This window comes from Macrotis lagotis, chromosome 3 (assembly GCF_037893015.1).
Source record: "Macrotis lagotis isolate mMagLag1 chromosome 3, bilby.v1.9.chrom.fasta, whole genome shotgun sequence".
Taxonomy (NCBI): domain Eukaryota; kingdom Metazoa; phylum Chordata; class Mammalia; order Peramelemorphia; family Peramelidae; genus Macrotis; species Macrotis lagotis.
Window position 1 is genome coordinate 44683049 of NC_133660.1, and position 5687 is coordinate 44688735.

General features: G+C 46.3%; 1 pseudogene; it reads left to right on the plus strand.

The window, feature by feature from the left end:
* The first annotated feature begins 3051 nt into the window (after positions 1 to 3051).
* Positions 3052 to 4213, plus strand: LOC141519103 (26S proteasome non-ATPase regulatory subunit 6 pseudogene; annotated as a pseudogene).
* The last annotated feature ends 1474 nt before the right edge of the window (positions 4214 to 5687 follow it).

Sequence of the window (5687 nt, forward strand, 5' to 3'; positions counted from 1 at the left end):
CCCCGCCCGCACCCCGCCCGCGATGCCCGCCCGCGCCTAGAGCGCCCGCGCCATGGGCCGCGCCGCCGCCGGGGCCCCCCGAAACGGCAGCAACGAGCGGGCGCGCGCGCGACGCCGCCGGCGCCCCCGGCCCGACGCGAGGGACGGCGCGGGCAGCCCGGCCGGGCGGGGGGACGCGGCGGGGGACGCGGCGGGGGACGCGGGGGGCGCGGGGGGCGGCGGGCAGCGCCGTTGCCAGGTGCGCGTCTCCACGTAGAGGCCCGGGCGGAGGGGACGCGGGGGCGGGGCGGGGCGGAGGGGCCGCGGCCCCGCCCCGCCGCCGCGCAGCCCCGCCCCGCCCCGCCCCCGCGTGACGTCAGCCCCGGAGGCCGCCCGGGCCCGGCGTGGAGGAGGCGGCCCGGGCCGGGGGCGGGGCCTGCCGAGGCCCCGCCCCCGAGCCGCCGCACTGGGGGAATGGCAGCGTCCCGGGCCCGTGAACGGGGCCTTGAGCCTGGGGGGCGCCGCCTCGGCTGGGCACCGGGGCAGATGCTCCAGAGCGCCCTCTGCAGGACGGCGAGGGCCGCCACGCCGCAGCGGGCACAGCCCCCGGAGCCTGGCATGGAGACTAAGAAGAGAGAGTGCCAGCCCTGGGCTCCCACACTCACGTGTATTTACATTTGACTGTTTCATTTAATCACAGGTTACTGGAATATGCTAGTTAGAGGGAGCATAAACATGAATACATCAGCCGGCTCCTAAAAGATAAGCGTGAACACAATGCCCCCCGCAAAAATAGAAACCCCCCAAGAGAAGTAACGTGAAAGAAAGGGAAAAACTGCGCTTCAGCCCGAGTCCTGACCCCCACGCTCCTTACACCAGCCCGTGAGGGCACCTGCCCGGTGCCCCGGCCCTGGCGGCTGGGATGCCCTCCCTCCTGCTCCCCGACGCCCATTCTCTTGTCTCTGCCTTCGCTGCTCCTCTTCCAAACTGTGCCGGGGGTCAGCCGGGGCGCAGGGGCCAGAGCCCACATCCCACCCCAGGGGCCCAGCAGCCCCCGGCCCTGGTCCCACACAGGCCACCCAACCCAAGAAAGCCCGCTACACCTGGCCCCCCTCTCCCGCGATCGCCCTCCCCTGCCCGCCTCCCTGGATCCTTGAATTCTTTATTTCTGGCTGCTTGACCTGAGGATTCTGGAACTTGGCCATGATATTCTCTGGAGTTTCCAATTGGGAATTGCTTTCAGGAAGTGATTGGTGGATTCTTTCGATGACTATTTTGCTCTGATTCTAGGAGATCAAGTAATTTTCCCTGATAATTTGTTTTTACTTTTTTTTTTTTTGCAAGGCAATGGGGTTAAGTGGCTTGCCCAAGGCCACACAGCTAGGTAATTATGAAGTGCCTGAGGTCATATTTGAACTCAGGTCTTCCTGACTCCAGGGCCGGTGCTCTATCCACTACCTACCTATCCACCCCATCTCTCTGAGCCATTTCTGATGAGAATGAAGGCTCCCTCATTCCCTCTTACCTTCCCCCCTTCCATACCATTGCAAAAGCTATTTGTTTTTTACTCTTTTACATGAAATATCTTAGCCTATTTTACCTCTCCTTTCCTTTTTCCCAGTACATTTCCTTTTCACCCATTGACTCCATTTTTACAATGGATGCCTTCAAATTCAGGTCTCTCCTGTGCCTTGTCTACAAAAGCTCCCTCTACCTGCTCTAATAAATGATAAGATTCTTATGAGTATTACCAGTATCATCTTCCCATGCAGAAAGAAACAGTTCAACCTCATTAAATCCCTCATAATTTACCCTTCTCCTCTGCTCTCTATGCTTCACCTGAGTCCTGTACTTGAAGATCAAACTTTCTGCTCACTTCTGGTCGTTTCAACAGGAACATTTGAAATTCCCCTGGTTCATTGAAAGTCCATCTTTTCCCTTGGAAGAGGACATCCAGTTTTGCTGGGTAGTTGATTCTCAGTTGCATTCCAAGCTCTTTTGCCTTTCAGAATATTATATTCTAAGCCCTAAGAGCTTTTAATGTAGTTGCTGCTAAATCCTGTGTGATCCTGACTGCAGCTCCACGGTATTTGATGTCCTTCTGACTGCTTGTAATATTTTTTCTTTTTGACTTGGGAGTTTTGGAACTTGGCTATAATATTCCTGGGAATTGTTGTTTTGGATCTCTTTCAGGAGGAGATTGGTGGATTCTCTCAATTTCTATTTTGCCCTCTGCTTCTAGGCTATCAGGGTAATTTTCCTGTATTAATTCTATAAAAAAAGGAAGTCAAGTCTCTTTTTTTCTTATCATGACTTTCACGTAACCCAATAACTTTTAAATTATCTTTCCTGGATCTGTTTCCCAGATCAGTTGTTTTTTTCAATGAGATATTTCACATTTTCTTCTAGTTTTTCACTCTTTTGGTGTTGAAGTATTGTGTCTTGATTTCTTGCAAAGTCATCAGCCTCCTTTAGCTCCATTCTATGTTTGAAGGATTTGTTTTCTTCAGAGAGCTTTCTTATCTCCTTTTTCATCTGGCCAATTCTACTTTTTAAAACATTCTTCTCCTCAATAACTCTTTGCACAGTTTTATCCATTTGACCTAAGCTGGTTTTTAACATGTTATTATTATTTTTTTTTGTAAGGCAATGGGGTTAAGTGGCTTGCCCAAGGAAGGCCACACAGCTAGGTAATTATTAAGTGTCTGAGACCAGATTTGAACCAAGGTACTCCTGACTCCAGGGCCGTTGCTTTATCCACTGTACCACCTAGCCACTCCTGTATATATTCTTGTATTTGTTTTTATATATACCTGTTTCTCTCAATAGAATGTATGTTCCTTGAGGACTGGTCCCATTTGTCTTGGAATCCCTAGTATAATTCAAAACCATGGATCTTTGAGAAACAGGTTTTCAAATCTCTTTTCCTTCTGGGCAACAAATGAGTTACTGCTGGGGAGGGAAGATGGCAAAGGTCACTGCCAATCGTGCCTCTCTTTTTTGTTTCTTCTTTCCTGATCTTAGGTGAGTGATCATCTTAAGAAAGAAGTGCCCAGGCAACCTATTAATTTAATGAAATCCATTTGTTCTAATCAGAGATATCAGAGGTCCCACAGGCATAGCAGAGTCCAAAGAAACAGTAGCAGCAGCCTTCCATGCCCCCTGTCAGTGCAGGACCTCTACTACCACCATCATGGCAGTTGGTGTGGTTGTCATGCTTCTGGAGCCACTGCCTCAATGCTGAAGTACCCAATTGTGGGCACTGAGCAACAATGTGACCCCTTATGTAAATCTCTTTCCTGGAAGATAGATATAGAGCTCTTAAATGAAGTGAAGAAGGCAAATGAAGAATTGAAAGGTTAGAAGGTACAGGAAAAATTAGGGAATAATGAAATCTGAGATGCTAAGGCTCATGACTTGTTTTGCACTTGTTTGAAGATAAGGAAGGAGCTTTGACTGACTTTTGCAAAATGTATGACAAAACTGTGGCTCTGTGTCATGGATTAGATGTTATCTTCTACCTCCTAAGAATTGACTTATTTTATATGGATAATGATATCATCACTGGCTAAAAGCCTAATAGAGGGAGATGACATGGACAGGAGAAATTGCCTGTAGGTGTTTCAAGGTCTTTATTGTGTAGCTATTAGTGATTTTAGGCAAGCAATTGAACTCTTCCTTAATACAGTGTCAACATTTATATCCTATGAACTGATGGATTATCTGTAACATACACTATCTACATCAGCATGATTGCTTTTGGAAGATCCGATCTCAAGGAAAAAGTCATTAAAGGAGCAGAAATTCTGTTAGTCTTGCACAGCCTGCCCACAGTTCTATAATACTTCTTCCCACTACATTAATGTTGTTATACAGTCTTCTATCAATCATGGCTATAGGGGAGCAGAAGAAAAGGGCTTACTCTTTGCTCCTCATTATAGATAGTATATCCAAGAGATAAAAATTCATGCATACAGTCAGTTCTTGGAGACATACAGCTCACTGACACTTGGTTTCCTGGCTGAAGCTTTTGGAGTTGGTGTGGAGTTCATAGAACAGGAACTTTCCAGATTTATTGCAGCAGGGAGCTCAAACTACAAAATAAATAAAGGAAATGAAATTGTGGAGGCCCAGCAGACTGAATAGCAAGAACTGGCAGTACCAAGAAACTATCAAGAAGGGAGATCTGCTATTGAATCAAGTTCAGGAGCTTTCCAGGGTAATTAAGATGTAAGAGTTCAGGAAAGCATAGACATGCAAGGGGATCTGGGATCTGGGATATAAGAATGTTTGGGAAATGTTTTAATGATCTTGTTGAAATAAAGATATCCTTTAGTGATAAATACTTGAAAATTTTATAAACCATTTCATTTTGTAAACAACTAAACCATAAAAATAAAGAATATGTTTTTGATTAAAAGAATAACAACAGTCACTAAAGCAGTTGTCGCTAATTATAGAGGAAACATCTGCAGGTAGATGTGGAAAGACAGTTATCTGAGGTTGGTGATAGCTTTAGAGATTCTGAGTCTTCATGATGGAGAAAATTACTAAGACTTATCAGTCTTCACAGCCCAGCACCTTAGAATAATCTCATAAGGACTACAAGAAGGGAGAAAAGGACTTCTGAAGCTGGGATATAATCTTTGGTTAAAATACAAATATTTAGTGTCTCATTTTCATTTTATGCTTAATGGAAGAGTGCCCTCTGAAGGGGTTGGGGTTGTTTTATTACCAAATACTGGGCAGTTGAGGCACAGTGGATAGAGCACTGGCCTTGGAGTCAGGAGGACTGGAGTCTGAATGTGACCTCAGATACTTAACACTTACTAGCTGCGTGACCTTGGGCAAGTCACTTAACCCATATTGCCTTGCATCCAGGGCCATCTCCAGCCATTCTGATTCATGTCTAGTCACTGGACCCAGATTGCCCTGGAGGAAAAAGTGAGGCACAACCCCCTCAAATCCAATTCATGTGCTTGTTATGACATCACCCCTTGATGTATTCATATTCAAGAATGAATAACACCATCATTATTACCAGATGCTATTGCTATGCCATCCTAGTAAATGTCCTATCTAAAAAACTGGTTAATGTCAACTGGTTAATTGATATTGGGGAGCACACAGAATAGGGACTAAAGCACTAGTCCTTCAGATTTATCCCCAGAATCATGAGGGGACAGTAGTCATCTGCCCTCTGGGGTCCCAACCTCTATGGGTATAAGTTGGGTGAGTGTTCCTAAAGGAGAGTGCTACACATCAATAGCATCTAAGGCTTATAAACATATTGCCAGATATTAAGGTATTATTATTCTATTTTTTTAAAATGAGGAATTTAGGGGGTGCTAGGTGGCACGGTGGATAGAGCACCGGCCCTGGAGTCAGGAGTACCTGAGTTTAAATCCGGCCTCAGACACTTAATAATTACCTAGCTGTGAGGCCTTGGGCAAGCCACTTAACCCCACTGACTTGCAAAAACTAAAAAAAAAAAAAATGAAGAATTTGGGACCTAAAAGGGTTAAGTTACTTGCTCAAGGTCAAACAGGGAATAAATAGCAGAGTCAGGGACTCCAACCCAGTGTTATGTCCAATACAGGATGCAACAAAGCCTCAAAGCTGGCACTAACAAAGCATCCAAATAAGCCCTTCTAATGGAAAAAAGTTATGATCCAAAATTGTCCCCGACTTCCATTACTTCTCTTCCA